We start from the raw sequence: 20,645 nt of genomic DNA, 5'->3' as shown, positions 1-20,645 counted from the left end.
TGATCCCAAGCTCCTCTGATGAGAAGCATTTCTTTTCCCCTTCTGTGAATACAAAAGCAAATTAACTTATGGAGACATCTGTTCTTCCCTTATTGCGTATGTTCAATTAATTACTATCTATTCCCCCTTTTTCTGGCTACACCTAGAGTGAGGTCAGTCATGAGAGCTTTGATCATCCACAGCGCTTAATTTTTGCTCCATCTGGCTCTGGCTTGGTTGGCTCCAGCCAGCTCTTCCTGAGCCAGTGTCTCAGCACCCTCCTGGGGATAACTCACTCCAGGGAGCACTCCCACAAAGTATGGAGAAGACAACAGGTATGGCTGCCTCCGCCCCATGCAGCTTTATAACATTATCACAATGGGGTTTGTATGCTCAATTTGGGTCTTATGACCTCATGCCACGCCCCAGGTCGCGTAACATGCATATTCAGCTTCACGAAATAAAACCATCCCTTCAACCAACAGTGAAAAACTCCAAATAGGAAAGAAAAACATAAAAATACCCCAATTATACCTCAGGGCTACTGGAGCACCATATGGGGCCCAGAGGAGATGCAGGGTTAAAGTAACCCTTGGGGTGGATGCACCTAATCTTCTCTGGACGGAGCTCGCCATAAGCAATGTGGGTGCAAACCAATCCATGCCACTTGGCCTCAGGGCTAAGGGTTAGTCCCTGTCTTTCTTTTATTTTAGTCCAGTGGGTCCAGGAAATAAGAGACTCCTTCATTTAGTCTGCCAATGAGACAGACATTTAGTATTTCACAGTACATTGTCCAGCATCCTTTTTCGTACTTCTCGGTAAGCATTGTTCCTTGCTGCTTATCAGGAGTCCCGCAACAACTCCGGACTGAATCGCCTTTCTTATTTGACCTCTTCTTGTACTCCTTTGTCACTAACATTGAACATCTAACAATACCAACTCCTACAAAGCAACTGTAAAATCCTGTTCTCTGCGGAGGATGCATTGGCTAGCACAGCAGGCCAACTTTCAGGTTTTGCGAAAGCCTGTCTGTGCCTCAGTTCCTTAGGCGTGAAAATTAAAAAAAAAACAACCAACCAACTGCTCTGTTAATAATATTTCCTTCCTTGCAAAGATTTTGAGAATGAAAATCTGTCTCTCTTCCATTTTTATACATTACGATGAGAACCCATTTGGCACTCCTATCAAAATACAACACAACTTTGTGAGCCTGACTTCACACACTTCCAGAGCTGTCACCATGTAAACCAATGTCAGCGCATCTCCGCTCTTCGGTCATTCCAACTGCAAAGTGGATAATCCTACGTCCATAACCATGTGGGAAGAATTAACGCTGGTAAAATAGCTCAGTAGCCCTGAATGAGAATGAGAAGTTTGTGCTGGAAAGGTGAGGAACCATTAATAACCGCAGCTATACTACTTTCTCGAATGATGGCTCCACTAGCCTCTGCAGGATTTTTATTCAAATTATGTAAGAAAACAGTTCTGCATTATTTCTATAGAAAAGAAACCTCCTTTCATTTTTTTCTCAGTTATTTTTTCAATCGGTTCCAGAATAATTAAAAACCTTCAATGTCCAGGATTTGTCTGGGTTTTTTGTTTTCAAATAAGCTTTTCTTATCTGTGAAGAGACTTTGTCATCTATTTTCTCAAACTGTAAGAGATTTACAATAGCTAGAGATTACAGCAAGGTAGGGTGGTTCTTAATTTCTTTGTATCAACCTCTGGTGTCTTTTCCAGAATCCTTAAATCTTGCTCTTCTGTAGAGGGCAAATTATTGACTGTGATGTTCATTATTCTTTTTTCCTGTTTTATTTGTCCCACGTATCCTGGTTTTTTCATTCCTTTTTGTACAAATCTACAAAAGGACACAATATGCGGAGGAGAGATAACTATGTAATGTATTCCAGAGAAGATTCATCTCTAATTTAGTAAGTCCATTTCAAAATCCTTGCATTTGGATCAGTTTTGTTTCCATCTTGTATAGCAGTCACCATCAAAATATTACTTACTTCTTGCAAGGGAAAGCTGTTACCATGGTATTCCCATTATTCCTAACACAAAGACTGGGGAAGAATCGTTTAGCTCCCTAGAAAATTCCCTTACTTCCAATGCAAAAGTCTGCAGGGGTAGCTGGAACAGGACTTGTACCTGCTTTGCAGCTTGAGGGCAAAGGGAGACCGGTTGGTGGCTAGCAGCAGTTTCTGCAGCTGGAAAGACTCCTGCACTTGCCACAGTTCCCACCTGTTTCCTTGAATTACGATCGTGTTTGGGTGAACACCATAAAAATTCACTGCGGTGTGGCATGAGAAAAGTTTGTCCAGATCATGTCCGCTCACATCTCATTTTAAATGCTCCATTTAAAATGATAGTCAGGTCTTATTACTCAAAAATGGAAATTTTCGATGGAGAACAGATATATTTTCTGACTTTTTGCTGTGCTGTGGCCTGGCTGAAACCCACTGTGGAAAAGCATGGAAAAGCATCTGCAGGAAGAATGACATTAGTAAACGATGGTGGGCTTCTAAAAACGTGATTAATGGACATGATCACATCCAGAGAGAGATCCTGCTCCCTGGGAAAGGCTGGAGTGCCCAGGGACAGGACCTGGGTGGCTGACAGCTGGCGGGGCTGGTTTGTTTCTCACTTTGAAATCTACAGCAGCAGCAGGGCTACAATACAATACAGGAAAAAAAAGCCGCAAAATGTTAGATGCCATCATCAGATACAGCTCCCAGCTGCAAAACTTTGCTCTAGGGACTTGAGGGCACTTCGAAGTCAGGGCTTCTCCTGAGGGCACCTTTCATGGCGGAACCTCTTCAAACCATCTCCTCTTAGGCACCTGGGTCACATCCCCACCTACAGAAGTCTGTCCTGGTTTTCTGGGCACTCTCAACACTTAGGTTTCCTGGAGAAATTGGATGATTCCTTTGCTTAAAGGCACTAGCTGAAAACATGGGCTTTGGTCCAGCCAGTGGTTTAGGTCGTCTTTGATCTTTCCCTCGGGCCCACAAGTGATACCTGCCCCACATGTCCACACCGATAAGGCGCCGTTGTGGCAACAGCAGCATCACCTCACCAGGGATGTGCTGCCATCAGATGTCCCACAGTGACAATAATCACAGGGAAGAGCCAAACACCCTTCAGGAGGCTAACCCAACCAGGGACCGAGGATGGGTGTCTTCCAGTTACAGTAATTTATTTGGAGGTTTGATTAAAAGCTTTGCTTCTGTTTAAAACATTTTCTGCCCCTTCTCGTATTGAGTCAAGTGGCAGTTTGGAATGAGATTTTCAAAATAAGAAGTTAACTTGGTTTTGTTTTGAAAATGCCAAAAGGAAATGTCTCAAACAATGCCAAATTATTACTTTTGTTTTATATTTAGCCAAAATGATTCGGCAAGGAGATTCAGATGCCCTAAAACTGTATTTCTGGAGAGTAACAAGCTAGCAGGACAGAAAATTTTTGCACAGCTCTAGACTGGATTTGGTTTCGTGAAGCTCTGTCTTTGCTGCGGACTTAACTTGAATTATCTGCACTTATGCTCCCCTCTCAAACTGAGCTGCCACACTGTGAAACAGCAGCATGCAAGTGTCAGGATTAGTGAATGGAATGATTTTGTTAGCTGTGCAAACAGACTACAGCGCTAACAATATGGTCAAGTGAAGTTTTTGGATGATGTGTTTATTTGTCAAATATGCAGTTTCAGAATCATTAGAAGGATTCACAACTTCCACTTGAATTTAGGAAATAATCTGATAAATATTTGATATGTGTTACACTGCAAAATATTCTAGAGAACTCCAAGTGCTCTGCTTCACCACTTTTATTTTTTTTTAAACAAAAGGTTTCTAATCTTTCATTTTGATACACTCTTCAGGAATGGCACTTAGCTCTTGCCAAATGTCTCGAAAGATCATTTTTTTGCATCAATATTGACAGCATCATCGTCCGTCGCTTGTTCCATGTGTGACCTGAACAAGTCTCACAGACAGAGACTGTTATCTGGTGTTGGCTGCGGTATACCAACATGACCTCCTTGCCTGATGGGCAGCATCTCTGGTGCCACAGCCATCCCTGCGGTGACAAGGGACTGGTGGCTGCTGCCTTGAAGCCAGTTTTTCCTTTCCTTCTCGAGGAGTGTAACTGAGCAGCCCAGGCACCTTTGGGGAAGAAAATGCATCTGGCCGAGCTCCACCATGAGCCACTCACTAGCTAGTAAAGCAGAAGATAAATACTCTTGTGTTCTTGCTGGCCCTCCCCAGGCTAATCCACCTCTGAAGCCCACAGCAGCAGCAGCTTCTGCAAATGCTCCTTCCTCCTTCCCTCTCCACCGGACACCTCACCCACCCATAAACCAAACGTGTTCCTAGAGCACAGCCAAGAAAGGAGACAAGCGTCAATGATAATTTTGAAGCAAAGCCTGGAAATATTTCTGTGGCAGGGAGAGCTGGCTGAGCTGCTGGCCTCCAGGGAGGCAGCAAGAAGGAGAGGAAACCCCAAGGGATGGCTGACCTGCTGCTCCTGGTGTTCGACAGCCTCCCTGGGCTGCCACAGGCTGCAGTACCCACCACTGCAGAGCCATGGACAACAATCTGTACATTCTTCTGCAACATCTTTTGTAAGTCATACTTCAGTGAATCACCATTGCAATCCTCTCCTATATTACATATTCAACATCTACTCCAAAACAATGTTAAAAATAACTGATTTACTTCCAGTAGGCAGATGGCTACTAAATCCTTCTCTGTTTTTCTGTATCCCATAAAACAGGCTTGTATCTTTGATATATATACTCTGTGGTATTAAGATATTAGAAGTACTGAAAATACAGCAGTTAAAGAGCTGCTGTACTTAAATATACCCTCTGAAGAAAAGCTCAAAGTTGTCACTGAAACTATGCCAGAGCTGTTACTCAGACACCAATGGCACAGCATCGCCAGAAATTAAACAGACGAACAAAAAGAAAACTTCTTTCTGGCCCCTTCTACATAGTAAGTAGTCAGACGGATAAACCTTCGGGAGACACAGCCGCCTGGATGCCGCGTCCCTTCCTCCCAGATCCAAGTCCTGCACAGTAGGCTCCAAAATCACAGTAATATCCATTTTTTCCTGGCTGCATCTACCAGGAAAGACAGTGAGGCTCAGCCTGGAGCTGGGCGCAGGGCAGGCTCGGGGTGCTGCAGGGAGGAGAGGTGATAGCACAGAGCAGGCAGGAGTGAGCTAGACCTTGTGTGTACAGCTGCCAGCAGGGAACAGCCTTGGGGGCTCACCGCCCCCAGGCCATGCTTATCTCTTTTTTCAGAGGGAGCCAGCTGGGTCACTCAGAAAGGCAGTTTGGAAGGAGAACAGTACATACACTATATAAAAAAGACGTGGACTGGCTGGAGACGGTCCAGAGAAGGGCCACAAAGATGATCAAAGGACTGGGAAGCCTGCCGTATGAGGAAAGGCTGAGAGAATTGGGTTTGTTCAGCCTTGAGAAAAGAAGGCTTAGGGGAGACCTCATCACCATGTTCCAGTACTTAAAGGGTGGCTACAAAGAAGATGAAGACTCCCTTTTTACCAGGAGTCACATGGAAAAGACGAGGGGTAATGGGTACAAGTTAGTCCTCTGGAGATTCTGATTGGACACAAGAGGAAAATTTTTCACAATGAGAATAATCAGCCATTGGAATAATCTCCCCAGGGAAGTGGTGGATTCCCCAGCATTGGACGTTTTTAAGATTCAGTTGGACAGGGTGCTGGGTCATCTTGTCTAGACCGTGCTTTTGCCAAGAAAGGTTGGACCAGATGATCCTTGAGGTCCCTTTAAACCTGGTATTCTATGATTCTATGATATGGGGCAGCCACTATCTGTCTGGGGACAGGACCCAGAGGCAAACTAGGGAGATAAGCTACGAAACAGTGCACATTCACCATTTGCTCTATGAAGATAATAAGCCTTTTTTTCTTGAGGAAGAAAAAACCAGTTTACTTATATATGACCCTGTGTCTGCAAGAAGAGCTTTTCAATCATCTTCAGGCATTCACCAGTATCACGAAATCCCTGAGAACAACCTAGCTTGGACAGACTAGGCTGGATATTTGCTTTCTGAGTTTTTAAACACTTGCTAAGAAAAAAAGCAGGTAAATGCCCAGTCTTCAGCAGGATCCTGAATTAACCACTGGCAGCCCATCACCTGGCTAGCTGGTCAGGACACCAGACTGCTGCTTGCTCAAACAGCTCGTACACAGGACTTTCACCACCAAGACAGAAGCATAAAGGCCCCTGAAATCAATGGGAAACTCTACCTACAAAGTGGATGACGTGATACTGCCCTCCGTCTTTGCTTCAGCATCAAGGACGTCTAGGCCTTAAGCCATGTACAAGGCAAGCACACCCCAAACCCTTTGCATGCTGAGAAACTAACGGCGAGCTCAGATATATCATCTTAAGCGACAATTAATTGACCTCAAAGTTGCAGCAACTCCAAAGGCATCGTTGCTGGCTCCACTGTTTTTTAATGTGTCATTTGGAGAAGGTCAGTAGGCTACTGTAAGAGACATATGAAGGACTTGCTGAAGCAGATTGCCAGCTCAAGAGAGGATTAAATTATGATTCCTCAGACTCCAGTTTTATCTTATGGTGAGTGATTTGTGTGCGGGGCAGAAGAGAAAGGAACAGACATCTCAACTTTTCTCAAAAGCTTTTTGTTTTCAAGGGACCTACAACAGACATCATAAACTGTTTGTAATATGAGAGCAGCAGATATGAAGACAGTGTCTCCCCCTGGCCAGATAGCTTTGCTAGGCCCTGTTGATGTATTAATGCCACTAAAAAAACAGCTGTAAATCAGAAATGTAGGTCTCATAGGGAAACCAAACTGTTAAACAGCTGCTGAGTTTGGAAATGAGAAGTCCTACGCTAATAAAAAATTAAAGAACGTCACTCTGAAAATGGAGGTAAAAAAGCAAGGACATGCCCTTCCCCAGTATCCAAATCTTCAAACTCACTTCCAGAGTGCCTGAAGAAAACAAACCATTTGTTTTGCCTCACGGCATTAAAAGCCTCAACAGCCCAAAAATCAAAGGCCCAGATTTCCTCTCCTTGTCAGCAACTATTACAATTAAATTATATCGTTTAGAAACAACAGCAAAATGTTTGCGTTGCACTGCAACCTGAAAACAAAGAAGTCTGCATACAACATGTGAAAACCAAAGCATGCCTCGGTGAGGCTCTTTCAGCAACTTCTGTTGCACCGCCTTGCAACTGGATGGCCTTTAAGCATGCTGTGAGGAGCAACTGGGGCTCACCTACAGTGCACTAACCTTATACACTAATGTGGTTTGGTTGTGTTGATGATGACTACGTCCTCAGAAGAGCATGCCTTCAAACAAAAAGTAGCAAGAATGAGTAGTAGTAGGAGTAGTAGTAGTAGTAGTAACGTAGGCAGCACTTTACATTCCCTATGGAAATCATGAAGATGTGAGGGGTTGTGTAACTTTGTGCTTCAAGAAGAATGGAACAGCATATCGACAGAGGAAAAAAGACTTCTCGCTTTAGGAAACTCTATTCGTCTAAAATAAAGAGCAATAAATCTGAAATGGTCTTTTAAACTATTAGAGCATACAGATAGGCTAAATTTTCAAGAAGAAAAGTTTGTGCCAATTTTGGCAAATAGTTTTGGCTTTTTTGGTTTTTTTTAGTCAAAACTAAATTTTTTAATAAAAATAATAATTTTTGCTGTCCTGACCCTACATTTAGGTTTGGGTTCTTTTTACTCTTACAAAAAAACCTGTGGATAAGCCTGTAAATGTTACTAAGGACTATCCTTCTGCAGTAATTTGAAAAAAGTGAAATCTTCCATAATTTATCTTTACAAAATATTTGTAAAGGAACTTACAGTGACAGAAATGCATTTATACTTTTGCTACATGCATATATCTGTTGGATCCCTGTCTATGATTTTATGGTTTTTCCTAGGCATTTTATCAGCCTGGAAACCTAAACCTGCAACCCCCTCAGCTACCCGGATAACAGTGTGCAGGGGAGATCTGAGGTCAGGGGTTACGCCAACGTGCAGGATCACTCACCCCTCCTTCACTCTGACTCCAGCATCCCCGACAGCACTGCCACCCCTTTGAGACAGCTGCTGGCATGAATTGGAAGGACCGTCAGCTCCAGACACCGCTGATTCCTCTGGTTACTTTCTTTGGACATTTTGCCATCTGCTTTCATGACTTTTAGGCACTACTTTTTTAATCCATTTATGACAGCATTGGAAACTTTAGGATCCCACTCCCTTGCACAGTCTTCCCTGAGATCTCTTATTTCAGGCTTTAACAGCTTCTTTCAGGTTTAACAGTGTAAGTTCATATCTCCCTCCCTCCACACACATGGTACATCTGTAAATGTGAGGCTGAGCTACACAAGCTCAGAAAAGGTGTTCCAAGAAACGCAATGTCAGTAGAAGAAAACAGCAATTTCAGTTAGTGGGAGATGCTATGTAGTTTGATGCAGAAGAAACAGCAGCAGAAGTTTTAGTCTCTGATTTCTGTGCATGTTTTTGTGCGGCTGTGGGCATAAACCCCATTTTTCATCATTCGTGTACTTCAAAACACACCGATCTAGGCTGGTGAAAGTACAACATTGGTGACTATGCAGTCAAGACAAATACAACTTTTGAATTGCACTATAAAATAGAAATCCTGAGTAACTTCCATAAAGGTTGAAAATAGCTTTATTCAACTGCTGTTGTGTTAAGGTGGACATTATTAAACATTTTCTTCCTTTGATTATGCACGCTTCCTCAAAAAGCTATTATCAGCTTTTTTCACGGGAGCATAAAGGGGCTGTTTCAGAAAACAGCAAATTAAAATTATCATGGAAGTGCTCATACAAAGGCAGGTGGATGGGATTTCCACAATCCCACCTGCTTCTGAGAGAGGACAGGCCTTTTTAGGACACTTTGAGTACCATGAAGAATCACGAGAAAATTCCTGATGCTTTCGGAGAACAAGGTGGTAACTACAGAGCATTTGTAAAACTGAACTGTGGAGCTGGAAGCTGAAGAACAAGCATTGACATGAGAGAAATAAAACCCTTGAAACTGACTGAATGTGATCCTTTATTAGGGCTTAGCTATTACGCACATTATATACGTGACGTTCAAATGTGCATAAGAAATGTGGTTGAACAAGGTGACACTGAACCCCCCCACAGGGTCAGGAAGAGGCATGGGGCCTTCTGGGGTCTCCATCCCACATTTATATAGTCCTGCTCCTTTTTATTTCCCCAGGCTCACTCTATCTGGGGAGCAATCCTTGCCTCCGAGACAGCACTGAGGGGTGACCTGTCAAGCTGATGGGCAGGGGGGTCCCTCACTTCCCCAGCACCGTCTGCTCCAAGCCAGCCACTTTGCTACTTCTGACACAAATGTGATGCAATTCTCTATACTTGGGCACAAAAAGCAAAATAAAACATGCAGCATAAGAGCTGATCCTTAAATTGGCTAGTTAGATTAATATATCAAAGGGGAAAGCTATTTCAGAAATACAAAACCTTATTATAGAACAATGATGAAACCATATTTACTACATCTGATTAAACAAAAAATAGGCAATTTCTTGGATAGCACACAAGATCCTGGTTTATTTTGGTTTATTAATAAATCATGATAATTGCATTGCATTGTTTTGCTAGTAAAAAGTTAGCATCAATATTGTATTTGTTTCTATTAAAATAATGATTTAGAGAGTCCTTTAGTAGTCCTTACATTAAAACCATTACAGAAACATCAATTTATCAGTAAACTTTAACGGACAAATAAACTGGAGACAACATGTTCAGTTCAAATAAGATTTAGCCTATTATCGGGTTTCAGACTAAGGACACGGAAAAATGAACCTTTGTATATTAAACAACATTGTAAGCAAGTGCAGTTTACTGCTTTGTTTGTTAGCTAGATTTCCATAAGCAACCATAGCCCTCTGCATTGTAAACCCTTTATTTTTCCGTTGAATCTGAAGCAGGAACACAGCAAAGATGATGCAATAGGGCTATTTTTGGTACCATTTCCATCTCACCTGCAGCAAAAGGAATCCAGCAGCACCCTGCAATGAGTTAACAAAAAAACGTTTCTCGAAGTTTGACCACACCAGGAAGGCTGCCCAGCCGTCCCCGAGGCAATAGGCAGGACAGCAGCAGGGCAGCCCGTGCCCAGCTGCCAGCTCCAGGGTGGGTATTTCCATTTTGTGGGTGTAAGTTGGAGCAAGAACTGGCCTTCCTGGCACAGACTCTTTGCAGTGATGCTGGGAAGGATGCAGGGATGACAGGAGGGCCAGCCCCGGGTGAAGAGTCCTCCCAATCCCTCATATGGAAGAGCAGGGCAAGCCAGGTTACTGCTCTGTTGGCCTCGCAGAAAGGCTAACAGACACCCGGCTCGTTTCAGTAGGTAGGAGCAGGAATTTCCTCTCGAAGCCTTTGTGAGTTGGTAAGTGGTGCTCAGTGTGTCAGAAACCGCCAGAAACCAACCACGAAGCAAACCTGGTCTGCAGCGAGGGGGCTTGGCCCTTGGCAGCAAGATGCAACCGTGCAGCTTCTCTGCACTCTGCTCCTTACGCTCGCTGTAAGACCCAATGCTAACTGCAGGAAGTATCTGTATATACTTAACATAATTTTTATCAGCCTTTAAATGCCTCTATTCGCCTTTTTTTCTAAATGTGTTTCAGGGCAAATAGCAGTTCCTGTTGATTTCTTGGCTTGTCTTTTCGTATTATTTTTGAAGGCACCACAGATGTATTTGCAGCAAACTAATTTGCTGATTTGGTCTGAGAGCGTTTTACGTGCCTGTTATAGAATAACTCCTGAAAAACTGCACCATAAATACACAGAAACAATATCTGGCTAGATGGGAAGCTTTGGTTCTCATGAAAATACTCTGTGCTTTCCCATATGCTAATATATGATTAACATGCTAATAACAACGACACATCGCTGGGGTAATTCACAAACTGTTTTGTCACATAAAAGAAGTGAGAGCCTTGTTATTTAATAAAGCCACGTTTGCAAATAGTAATTAAGTTGAGGCCTTTGGCATACAGTAGTTCTCAGCAAACTTCAGATAGGTGAGGCAGTCTTTTAAAAGCCCAGAGCAGCATATCGAGCCAAAGTACATGTGATTCGGCCACCTCACCTGAAAAGTATTTAATCAGTGATAGCCACGCAATGTCTATTTCTGCATCAAAATTACTAATTAATAAACAACACACTAGTACCACCAATGTTTGTAAAAATTCACTTACCCTTATTGTGATGGAGTTTCAAGCAATTTACTCTTTTACTGCTCATTTCTAACCGGTCTAAATAGGGCACTGGCAATAATGAATCAATTTCAGACCAAGAGTTTGAAAAGCAATTGAGATATCTGCCGTGGTCCTGGGGCTGGGTGCTCGCATCCTGCCCAGGACGTGCTCCACAACTGACGATGTTGTACATCCAAACGAACGCTCCCTCAAGCCAGGCACAATGCTGATCACTGCAGCAGACTACTAAGAGACATGATGGCTAAGCAAAATCTGGACAACTCCAGAAATTATTTTTTAAACTAAAATAGCAAAAAAAAAAAATAAATAACATAGTAACTTGGTAGCTCTGCAAGTAGCACACTTTTCCTTGGAAAAGGGTGGTTAAGAAACATTTAACTGCACTGTAGGCTTTTATGGCTATTTCAGATATGAATCCTTACATGTGTACAAGAAAAATCTATCCTAGAGAGAGAGGAAGATTTAGGTGATAGCTGCTCTGTGCCCTACCATAAATTCAAAACCATGGCCACACATTTGGGACTCTGTGTACCTGATCCACATGGGCACAGCAGTTCTGCCATGCACTGCGCATGTCAGATTAACCACGCAGGTCAGGAACAATTCACCTTTCAGACGCAGTGAGTGTGATGTGACCAGAGCCCATCAGACCAGCAGCCAGTGCCCATGGCTGTTTGCTCCGGGCTGTTGGATTTCCAGCCATCCAGCCTGAGCTACTGCTCACCCTACTTGCTGGGCATCCAGAAATGTGGCAGATGATAGATAATCAAAAAAAAAAAAGCACAGCAGTAATCAATGGGTAAAGCAATAGTCTACCATGACTACAAGAAGCAGTGGAGCTGGCAGATATGTGCCCATTTTGCCTACATCTTTTTACTAGGCAGGTGCAATTGAAAACAAAAACTGTGATACGAAAGATGTCAAAAAGCAAGAAAGAAGAAATGGGTCAAATTCTATTAACGTGAGTGAAAATTAGATGCCTAGCTGCTGTACGTCCCTTTGAAAATCTCTGACCTAAATTGAGAGAGAAATGTCCTTTGCGAACACACAGAATGACAAATACAGATTTTGGATTCATCTACGAAAATAAAACAGATTATGTTTCTATCAGAGAGAGTACGGTGAAGCATCAACCCTCCCATAAACCCAGTTACATACATACATACATAAATAAATCCCTGACTTGCCAAATTTCCTTGGCTGATGTACTGTTTTTTATGATATTTCTATGACATGAGTAAACATCACTTCCTATATTTTTTGTCGACTGAGCGTAAGGATTTAAAGAAGACAAATCAAGTTTATTTTAGATTCCCTGAGGAAAAACAAACCCATCTGTCCTCACTCCTTCCCCGCTGTTTTAGTGTTCACTATTAGTTATTTCCATAACACACCTACATTTATCCTTATCTGCAGGAGGAACATTTATCTCACAAATATTCCTGTCAAATGGCTCTAAAATGCCAGCAGATAAAACAAAAAAAAAAGTTGATCCCCATAGAAATGAAATATATAACATAGCAAAGGAGTCAGGATGAGCTCTAATCTGGTGAGCCTAAAGCTGATCCCTTGACACCTCTCACGCAGAATGACACGGCCTACACAGGGACAGAAGAAGCTGAGAAACAAGTATAACGGGCAAAAGAGAAGTGTGACGCCTGTTTTACTACATAACGTCGGGCTTGTTATTGTAACGGCACTTCTTTAATAGCTCTGTGGTTGAAGGCATCACAGCTGCTTGCTCTTTTCTTTTGCCCCTCACGGGTGGCACATGTAAAAGCCGAAGAGCGGAACTACCTGTAACAGAGGTGTGGTCCCAGCGTGGGAAGTCCCCAGCACTGAAGCATTTCTCTTTACCGTCACCGGCACAGCGGTGACTCTCACAGGCTGGTGCTTACAGTCCCACAGCCCAGACGAAAGGCCTCAGCCAAACTCCTTCAGAAATTGTTTTTACAGGCACCCTCTCTCAGCGTCTTCGGAAATAACGGCAAAATAAACCCACCGAGAGATCAGCAGCATTAAAGGTGGCAGGAAGCAGCTCAATGTGGACAGTAGTTTAAGTGGCCACTCCAGGATCGCAACCTGTGGTCCTTTTTGCAAGAAAATGCTCCACTAAATTTGAAGAAATCTTACAAAAAGTGTATTATCAAATCACAATGGCTTAAGCCAGCAGAGCTAATGGAAAGCCGTGTTTACTGAGCCTCAAAATACAACTGCAGAGGATGCTTCCCTGGAAAGTTTCATGGCAGTGTGACTTTAGCTCTCTACAACTGTCATACAGGGCAGCACGAGCAGATGTAGGTACTGAAAGTGTTTCCAAGCCCCCTGCTATGTAAGCGGGGACTCAACCCAACATTTACAAATGATCCTGTATTATGAACTTCCACTGACGAAATAATATAATGCAGTGTCATAATGACGGCTTTACATATTCACTTCCAGGACAGCAGTAGTTTACAACATGATTTCTGTTGTGCTTTTGCTTTACATCATGGGACTTCAGATTTACTCCCCCTCATTTCCACTGACAGTGCTGCCATTCACACCGCACGCAGATGGCTGAGGTGTGAGCGCAGGGTATTACCATCCCGATAAGAACGTTAGGACAGCAGCAATGGAGTTGGTAATTTTATTTCTCAAAAGCTGCTTACAGCACGCCTCGCCTCTACGGCACACAAGCCTCCAAGGCATGTCTCTCTGAACACACGTTTCCACATCAGTGGATTTGGTGAATATCTCAAGACAGTTTTGTTTAATGTAGCACTGAGCTGTGCTGTTTCATTAGTCTCAATGACAACATCTCAACTTCCCTGAGCTGCAGGTTCACGTTTCTCTGCACTGGCAGTTTGAACACAATTTAGCTGGTGCTCAGGATAATCACAAATCCCGTCTGTCTTTGCTTTAAGAAAGACAAGGGCCCTTCTGGGGAGGATCCCATGCTGTTTTGTCTGCTAAAACTTGATCTTGTGGTACCGATGCACGGTAGACAAGACACAAGGAGGCAGCTGGGCCAGGCAGGGAGCCCCATGCTGCGCCCACACCACCTGCCATGTTCCCACCGGCGTCCTCCCATGGAGCGGCAACAAGGATGAGTGAGAAGGCTGGCATCGGGCCCCCTTCCACGGCTGCTCACACCCAGCGGTGTAGACACAACTGCTGACCTCAAGCTGTTCCCCATGTCTTTCTGGTAAATAAACTGTCTGCTCGAGGCAGCTTCAGCATGACATAGCTGGGAGGCTGTTGATGGAAATCCCTACCAGAACGGTGTGAAATTGCTGGCATGACATGTGCTGGGGAGAGAAAACCGGGGCACGCAGGTCAAGGGCAACGAAGAGAAGGAACACATCCCATCGTAAGGGATATCAAGAAATAAAGACTATGTAGGAAAAGATAAGGCTTTTTCAATAGTCCGAAGAAGACTAAGCTGTTTGTAACAACTATTCTCATTATTTCTAACAGCCTGCCTACAGGAGCTGTTGGACAGATGAGGTGCCTTTAGACTCTGCTCCTGCATAATTTTTTTTAAAATTCTATCTAAAGGAAAAGCATTTCAATGAGCCTTGAATGTATCCTAAATCTCACAATAAGTAAGTACTCCTTCTGTTATAATGCCTACTCTAGTTGGAAAAAGATAAACAAGTTTAACTAAAGTTGAACGCACATTTGCTTTCTATTTGGCTTTATTCTAAAATCACAGTAGTCTTTGAAATACCAGTTCTGAACACAAAGATGTATAAATTGTTTACTTAATTCTTCCTTTTATTTGCTTCGCTTTATTTAAAAACAAAAACATGCAACTTCCTTAACATTCTCACCATAAGCAAACACAGACAAACAGCTTGCCTCAAACTTGAATTAAGTCCTATTTAAAGCACACCACAAGGCTAATTTCTAGTACTGGCAGCACAGTGATACTGATAACCACATTATGCTACTCAGCCCAACTGTGGCTTCCAGAGAAAACAAAACAGATGAAGAAAAATGCATCTACTTCTGAATAGAAGCCCTCACACTATTCCTCAGGAATATTTAATGAGCATCACGGTACATGTGTTTGCATGTTGTTGGCATAAACATTATCTTCTCTATAAGAATGCCCCACCAAAATCTTTACCTCTGAAAAGATGAATGCCACAATACTTCACCTTGCACTAAAAATGCCTTCTACACTAAATACACAAAAATCATATCAAATTTCATTTGCTTTACTTCATTCTTCCATACTTCTTGCAGCCTGCAAGACTACAGGACAATTCCATCTAACCCTCAAAGGATTTTCCACCGTCATGCAAAATTACAAGGTAATAAGTAACCTTTGAGTAAACTTCTACAATTTAACCCAGCCTACAGTGCACAAAAGCCTGGCCAACCTGCTCCATAAACAGTCAGCAGTGCAAGTTTCCAGGACCAAGATAGCACCTTGTCCGTGTTTGCTTCTGCTAAAACATGGCTGTCCCTCAGCTACTCCATTCCCAGTCCGTTACTGCTGAAGTGGTCTGAACATACCTTTCTTTAAGGATCTAATATCTTACTTCTTCATGTTTCAAAAATACAATTTGAAATGGAGGGTACAATGTACACTAAATTAAACCTTCGCAAAGCTCAAGGTCCACAGCAGCAGCAGACCAGATGGTCAAGAAAATAAAATACAACCTGCCAACAGCAGAGAGTTACTTCCACATATGGTAGCACAGTGGCTACAAATCTCCACAGACAACATAAAAAAAACCACTCTTGCACCTTTGACCTGGAATTAAAACCATGGCTTCATTAACTTTGATCAGTAAAAAGAGTGGTCACACACATCTCTCTGCTGATACACCTCCTCCGTGTTTAAAATGTCTGTTGAAACTAATGACAACTTATACAGGCTTTTTTGTTGTTAAAGCTATAAAACTTACAGAAATTGAGGCCCAGCGACATCAATCTCTCCTTCCATGTCATGCTGAGAACAGCAAAAGGAGTGTCCATTACAGATCCTTGGAATAAATGCAGAGATTGGATTGTCCGTACAAAGCCACAGCCAAACCAAGAGAATAGCACAGAAAACTAGTGTATGGTTGCAAAAGATGTTCTGTCTCCAGCAGCAAACATTACCTATAAGTTATTTTTAATACATCTAAAGGACCTTGTCACCAATCTGGTTTACAGAGGCTCGCAAAGCTGCCTCGGCATGCTGAAAGGTGGTGAATACGGGACCAGAGCAGGCAAAGGGACCAGGGGGAGCCAGGAAGGCAACCTCTGCAACAGACTTTACTGCTGAAGAAATTGTAAGACTGGAAATACACCCTCACAGGGCTGAACCTGCACCTCGGGACTAACTAAGGTCAGCACACAGGACAAAACCGCACCATAGTCCTTTCAGATCTGCCAGGACAGCAAACAGAAACCAAGTTTTTTAACATTGCAAAGTAATCAAAAGTAGTGATTTCTAGTACACGGCTCAAGTGCTGCTGTCACTACCCAGGCAGAAAGGGACAGACGTCAGAGCTGAGGAGCCAGGAGCCAGGTCCCAGGGACCCGAAGCCCCTTTCCTGAGAGTGTCTCATGGTGGCATGCCCACTCCCCCCGTGGGAGGCCGTGGGAATGACGAAGCCAAGCAGAGGTGCGCTGCGGTCAGATCACACCCCCAAATGCTGCTGCACCCCAGCACCCAACAGCACACCCATTTGTGGTGACATACACAGAAACCTGCTGTTTCTGACCACAGCCTGGTAACATGGGCACTGAGCTCCCCTGTATGGCTAATTTAAGCATATTAGGTGTTAGCAACATTATATGCTTTCCCTAGAGACAGGTGACAAGAGGATTTAGCTCAGTAAGATAACTGCAGCATACCCACAAGTCCCTGGAGAGCACTGTTCCCATCACTAAATTGGGAAAATCAGGTACTAAGGCCCGCAAACAGGGTGAATGAGTTTGTGTAACTCATGGGAAACGCTGAAGATAATGTCCCAACAGTCACCTGTCGCAGTGCCAATTATTTTAGTAAATTTAAATAATGGAAAACTGCCCTGACTTTAGCTTTTCAGTAGAAATAAATACCGATACGTGCTAAGGGTTTCATCATTTCTCACCTCCATCTTTGTCATTTACAAGTCGCAGTGAACTCGTAACTAACCGCAGTGGTGACAGTTTACAGTAAACGCTAAAAAAACGTTGTTCACCTTTCAAGCTCTCATTCAAATTCCAACAATTCCCAGATGCAAAGGTACCAGAAATTAAGGGCTCTGTTAAAGTATCAGAGAAACTGAAGAGGACTAGAGAACAAGCTGCAAAAGCAAGCATAGGATTTGGTAGTATTCAGTACCATTCCGCTTCTTACATCCTTTTAAAGACGGTAGGAATTCAACTCTATGTCATGGCTGGAAGAATAAAATCTCACCTTACAAACCTAAGAATTAGCATTTGAAAAACCATGTTTTGTATCTGCTGATGCAATCCTGTTGATGTGTCCTTGTAAAACACTTTATTCCTTAACCCCAGGCACACCTGCAGCATGTGTTGTGTTCGCACAACGGCAATTCCATTAGCCTTACCCAAAGTGTCATCAATTTGCTGCGAAACTCCGGCTGCTCAAGTGCACTGTGCACTGCAAACAGAGCAGGCAGGCCTTCTCCCTTGAGACTGCACTTACACCCGTCTGCATATTTTCAGCAATATATCTAACTTCACACCTGAATTTGTAACTGTTCCCAGGGAATCCAGCTCAGTATGTAGAGAAGTCACATGGCAACAGAGGTGAAGATCTGAAGTCCTCACTGTTTCCTAAAAACACTCTAGGATAGATTTCTGGAAAGTAGTGGTTGCATAAATAAAAGGAAAAAACATATCCCTCATGTCTGCTCTTTCCCTGCTTTTTGAGCCTATTTCTAAAAGACAATTTACATAGAGAATAATAAAAAAAAAAAAGACTATTGCAGAGAAAGCTCATTTTGAACTGTATGCCCACCTTTTTTTTTTCCAGTTTTCCCTGTACTTCAATTTTCAATAGACCAATCCACGAGCAGCAAAACCACAGAAAAGTGTTAGGCTGAAAGCTGCAAGCATGAAGGGATCTTCACAGAATCTCCTCTTGAGAAGAAAGTAAAGTAACATTAACTTCACAGCCAAGGAAACTGAGATAAGGGGAAGCCAAGTGAGTGACCTGGCACAGCTGGAAAATTGTTCAGCTTCAGTATTGCACTACAGTTGGTCGTTGTTACTAGTAATACTTTTTTACAGAACAGCCTACTAACAGGGGACTTAGCAGGTAAAATCAGGATCCTGGCTGTCAGGAGTCTAAGTTACATGGAAAAAAAATGGCAGTGATAACGTACATATGTATACTGTAAAGGCTGGAAAGCAGGTGAGCAGAGCCAGAAGTAGAGCCAGCAGAAGACACACTGTGTCATGGCTCTGGCAGACCATCATTAGGTGCATTTCTTAATCATTCAAATGGGCCAGTTTTAACGTTTTCTCACAAATATACTTCATGTAATTGAAACGCTCTTTATTTGTTTTTTCTTGAGAGCCCAAATGAGGCAGCTAAAGCCAACTTTTAGAAACAGCACAGAAGACACACAATTTCAAGTGAGGCTGTATCTCCCATACTACTGTCTAAAGATCTTCCAAAGAAAATGGAAGGTATTATAGGAAACTATAACTAATAAACATTTAGGTAGGGTTCTCAAAGCTGAAGCAAGGCTACTGATCTTTCCCCCCCACCCCCGTCTAAGCAGAAGTTGAAGAAGGGAAACAACAGAAGGCAGCTGCACCAGGCAGCTTTGGGATACCCGCTCCCCCATGTCACTTCTCACTCTTCCCTTTCCCCTTGGACAACCTGCGTTAAATTCTGTCTCTGTTTGAAGCCGAAGGCCTCCACTTTCAATTCCCACCCTTAGGCGTGGGGAAGCAAACAGAGCTGGTTGGGGTCCCAGGAACATGTACACCAGCAGCCCCATGTGATGGACGGCACAATCCCAGCTCACATCCTACCCACTCACTGAGATCGCCCACCCCGAACCAACAATGTGAGACAGCCATTTGCCACACAACTTCCCAGGATTTCTTTTGCCTCTTGGACACACATAAAACCTACATGCATGTGTGAAAGTAATAGTTCATAACTTTATAAAACAGCACTCATTCAAAAACAATATATTAAATTTTGAGTCCAATGACCTCTCTGGCTATATAGGACAAAACTTAGTACAGAAGCTAACTGAATGTGTTCTGTAAACAGCACAAACAGATTAGCGTCAGCATATTTTGCTTAATTTTTGTTAAGCTACCTCGAGCACTCCTACCTTATACCTACATACACGAAGAGTGAAACTCTCTTTTTAAAAACTGCTGTTGTCAAGGTATGTGTATTTAGCAATCAAATTATTCAGTCAGTGCTTCTTTTGGACCCTCAGGCTAGGAAGACCCAGCAGAGTATTAGTTAAACATATATATTAAAAAAATCTGTTAAGAGACTTTCACCTTCACTTAATTCTCCATATTCGGGGTCTACTACGAACCTAATGGAAATTCCCTACCATAAAAATACTGCTCTTTTTATGTAGCATTTTGAAAATGCTTCTCAAGTGTTGATTACTAAGTCAAACAGAAATGCATACAGAAATGGTTTGTACAGTATCATTTACAATGGAGTTCCACGGTTTGTAGCCATCCCATCCTGTTAATGTGAACAGTATGACAAACAAGAATGCATTTCTTTTCTAAAAATTAATATAATGGCCATCACATTTCCACTATTTGCCATATTCACCATTCTTCCTCTTTTACTGAATTAAGAGCACATTCTCAACTGAATTAAACCCAGAGCTTTTATTCAAATTAATTTGAAACCCAAGAACGGAACTGGCTTTCGCCATCCATTAGCATGCTTCTGTTACATGTGAAAAATACTCTCCAAATTTCCATTAAGGAACGTGAGAATTTATCCTCCGTGCAGGGGCTGAAATGTAGCACACCTATAACTGCGGACAAGTGGAAGCCCATTAGCGGTTACTTTCATCATCCATGAGATCAGCTGTGGGGAGATCACAAGAGAGCAGGGAGAAAAGCCACACAAAGGAGAAAAATATAATCGTTTGTAAAATATTCCCTTTTATGTCATACTATGCCCACTAAATAATTAATTACAAATACATCAGCTGCTGTTAAAAGAAAAAAAAAAAGAACGGAGGGGAAAAAAAAAATCAATGAAAAGCTCACAAATGTAGTTAATAAAAAAAGTACAAGAAGGACTGCTGTTCAAATCCGACCAGGTTAAATGCTGAAGAAAGCACTGCCAGCAGCAATTGCCTGCAGGCATCCTACCCGTGATTAGTGACTTGGTGCCACAGAAACCGCTATGTTGAAGAAATTCTCT

General features: G+C 42.7%; 1 protein-coding gene across 1 annotated transcript in view; it reads right to left on the bottom strand.

The window, feature by feature from the left end:
• Positions 1-20,645, bottom strand: part of SH3RF3 (SH3 domain containing ring finger 3) — a 271,225-nt gene that overhangs the window by 215,994 nt on the left and 34,586 nt on the right. The gene's annotated exons all lie outside the window — the stretch shown is intronic.

This window comes from Nyctibius grandis, chromosome 2 (assembly GCF_013368605.1).
Source record: "Nyctibius grandis isolate bNycGra1 chromosome 2, bNycGra1.pri, whole genome shotgun sequence".
Lineage (NCBI taxonomy): Eukaryota > Metazoa > Chordata > Aves > Nyctibiiformes > Nyctibiidae > Nyctibius > Nyctibius grandis.
Note: the sequence above shows the minus strand (reverse complement) of the source record. Positions and strands in the feature narration are given on the sequence as shown.